Source organism: Meleagris gallopavo, chromosome 4, assembly GCF_000146605.3.
Source record: "Meleagris gallopavo isolate NT-WF06-2002-E0010 breed Aviagen turkey brand Nicholas breeding stock chromosome 4, Turkey_5.1, whole genome shotgun sequence".
NCBI classification, from domain to species: Eukaryota; Metazoa; Chordata; class Aves; order Galliformes; family Phasianidae; genus Meleagris; species Meleagris gallopavo.
In genome coordinates, this window is record NC_015014.2 from 63837954 (window position 1) to 63841800 (window position 3847).

The window sequence follows — 3847 nt, forward strand, 5'->3', positions numbered from 1 at the left end:
CCCCTCCCCGTGCTGGTAGATTCTGAGAAGAAAGGCTGTAACCCCAGGCCAGCTTGCAGCAGTGGGAGTGCTGCCATTGCTTTCTTTGGTTCTGACACTTCACACTGTTCTGGTTTGTTTTTCAAGTTATTCTATTTTTTTATTATGCCCAAACATTTTCTTTTCCCCATAGGGACGGGAGATGCCAGGGACTGACACCAGAATCACATACTCACAAAAGAAGCTGAGGGCCCCTTCCTTTCCTCATTTTTCTAAACTCTTGAACTGTTTTGGCCCAAGCAGATTTTTCTGGTTATTTCCAGGGGAAAATTATCTGCGATGTTAACAAGACACTGATGAAAAAGTCAAGTCGGCTGGAGAGCCTCTCAGCACCCCGTCCTCATCTTCCTCCGCTTCTCTTCCGAGTGGGTCTGTAAGAGCAGGGAATGCAATCAGCCTGGCCACGTACAACCCAGAGCCTGTCCCATTTCCTCCCACTTCAAGAAGAAAAACAACAACAAAATACCTGAAATCCATTAGAAAAATTTCCTGGTTAATGAGGAGAGAGAACACTGGCACCTGGGCTAGGCAAATTCCCCACAGCAAAAAGCAAAAAGTAGCAGCAGCAACAGCAACAGAAAGGCATAAGGAAGACGTAAAGTTTACAGGTGATGAAAGGATCGCACAGAGCAGATACAGCAGTGAGAACATATGGAATCCCCACACTCCCTATGTACAGTCACAAGCAGGTAGAAAAGGGCTCATTAATTGTAATAATCATAGAGTCATAGAATGGCTTGGATTTGGGCTGGAAGGGACCTTAAAAATCGTCCCATTCCAACCCCCTGCCATGGGCTGGTTGCTCCCCATCAGATCAGAGCCCCATCCAGCCTGGCCTTGAGCACCTTCAGTGATGGGATGTCCCTGAAAATCCCAAGAGTCACCTTCCCACCCAGCCTTATCAGGTCAGGGTGATCCTAAGGGAGCTGGTGCTTTTAGGAGATGTAGAAAGGGGGTGGGGGGAAGAGGAAACAAATTAAACTTAAAGAATACCAAGGTGCTGGAGTGATGCTCCATAGAGAATCTTCCCTGTGATGTCCTACCTGATCCTACTAATACCTTGGTCCCATGTTCTTTGTCCTGTATTTAGTATGCTGCAAATCTGATCCCAGAAACAGCAAATCTCAAACCTTAGAAAATTTTTCTGACCTCCCTGACTTCCTCTTTCATGAAGAAGTAGCCACTCCAATTCAGGAGAAACCCCACCATGGTTTGCTTAAGGCTGGGGCAAGGCTGAGCCAGGGGGATCGAGCCAGCCCGGAAGGGATCGCCATGGGGATTCTCTGACCCTCTTATTTCATACAGCAAGAAGACTTCAAATCCCAGTAAACCACTTTATCTGAAAGCACCTCTGATTTGGTTACACTATCAGCTCCGTCCACATATGCTGGCTGAGTTCTACCTGAGTGAACAGTGAGAGAATGGCTCCATCCCCTGGGACCAGGCTTTGGAGAGGGTTGCATTGACTGGAGGAGCTCTGAGTCCAGGAATGCAAAATTCCCCCTCTTCCACTGGGATTTCTTCGAAACCCTTTGAGTGCATGCTTCTCCCTTGAACATGAGTGCCAAGAAAACCCTTTGGCTGCAACTTCAGAGGGATCCTAATGCAGAAAAGACTGGGAGCCCAAGGGGATGGAGTTTCTTTGAAAAGCCCACCCCAGGCATGCATGCACCAGCATTCACACAGAGCCTCCTGCACAGCTGCCCCAGTGCATGCACACAGCACATCTCACCAGGGAGGAGAAAAGGCTTCAGGGCTGCCCAGGCAGCAACCACAGAGAAAACAAAGCTTTTGTATTGCCTGAGGCAAAGCTGATTGCTTGGATCAGGCTGCAGCAGGGTGTGGATTTCCCTCCAAGCTCAGGCTGCGATTGCAACATGCTGACCAAGGCTCACCCAGGAATGTTCCCGTACAGCATAGGGTGATGTAGGGCAGCCTGCCCCATCACACAAACAGTGTGCACGCCTCAGGGGTTCCCATTTCCTGGCACACTGACGTGGTCTGTACCTTATTGCATCCCACTGACCGATGGGGATGCCGCAGGGCCAACCCTGGTGCCCATGGGACGGGAGCAAGGAACCAAGGATGGTGTGGAGAAGACATCTGTTATTAGTGGGGCATCCCTGGAATGAGATGTGGGACACGGTCCCCGGCCACTTGTGGTCAGCCAAGCATTGCAGAGCACTTTACATAGGCAAAGAGAAAACAGCAGCTTCACTGCCTTAACTTCTCTCTAAAGAGGGAATGTTTCTGACTGCATGCAATCTGTATAGCCTGGCTTAGAGGTTTTTCTTTAAGGATATTGCTGGAAAAATACCACTGGTGGAAAATGGAAAATGACAGCTGTGCCCAAGGGAACATCACACATGTTCCAAAGCCCAAGACCTGCAGGGAATCTGTCCTGGGACAAAGCCCCATATGCTGTTTCCTGAGAATCACAAAGACTGTGGCTTCCAGAGCTGCAGATAGTCCCTAAAAAGCAGAAGGATCAGATGGTAGGTTCTCCTATCTATCCACATGCAGGGATCAAGCTTAGAAGCATAGAACCATAGAATGGTATGAGTTGGATGGGGTGTTTAAAGGCCAGCTCTCTGCAATGAACAGGGATACCCACAGCTCCATCAGGTGCACAAAGCCCCTCCAGCCTGACCTTGAAAGTCTCCAGGGACAGGACATCCACCTCTCTTTTTTCCTTATATACAATCTAAATCTCCCCTCTTTTAACTGGAAACCATTTCTCCTTGTCCTACCACCACAGATTATGTTATGGAGTCAGTTGCCTTCTTTCTGCACCTCTCAAAATCTCCTCCGTGTATGTGCAGCATTGCTTCTGGACCTTCCTTGATCACTTCTGTGATTTTATGATCTTTCTCAGTAGAGAATGCAGTTAGGAGAGGATATATCCTAGGAGAGAAGGAATAGGAGAGAATAATGTAAGAGTGTAGAATAGAATAACCCTGAACAAAGAGAATACTGAAGGAAGTAAGAGGATGCTGTTCAAAGTCAGAGACTACTGCAGTCCCTAGCAAAGCATAGGGATGAGCCCGGCTGCTCTCTGCAGAGCCATGATGATCCTGCAGCCCAGCTGTGAGGCTGGCTTACTGCAGCAGGCTTTCCCTCTAGTGGAGGAGCACAGGAAGGAATTCCTGTGCTGGAGGAGATAGCACAGATCCCTCCGGACCTGAGTTTGCCCATCATGTGCTGATGTGATGCTGGGGAAACCTGGCAAATGCGACCTCAGGAGAGAAAATTCTGCACATGGAAGGCAGGAGGACTGTCTGCAAACCTGCCTCCATCATCTGCAGAAGTAACATCTTTTATCCCTTCATCCTTTAATCCCAGCCAACAAGACAGCCATGCTGTGCAATGGGAAGGTTTGCAGCCTGGATTTGTACGCCAAAGGAATTTGATGAAGACTCCTCAGGGTTGGTCTGTTGGTCTGGATCAGCAACCAGGGCCAAATTACTGGAAGCAAGTCAGGTTTTTGCTGGTAAAAGGCCACATACTAAAAGAATCAGCAGCCTAAGGAGTGATCCCTGAGCTACCAAGGTCAAAGAGCCAGGGCTTCCCAGTTTTTAGAAGAACAAAAAATTTATGACAAATTATTTTGATGTAAGTGCATCCAAGTAGAAACTCTCTCTGTTAAGTCAGTGCAGTAATTACAGGAGTAAATAGGAAGGAAGGAAGGGAGGTAGGGAGGAGGGCAGGAAGGAAGGAAGGAAGAATAGGGTAGGATAGGGTAGAGTATAGTAGAGTAGAGTAGAGTAGAGTAGAGTAGAGTAGAGTAGAGTAGAGTAGAATAGAATAG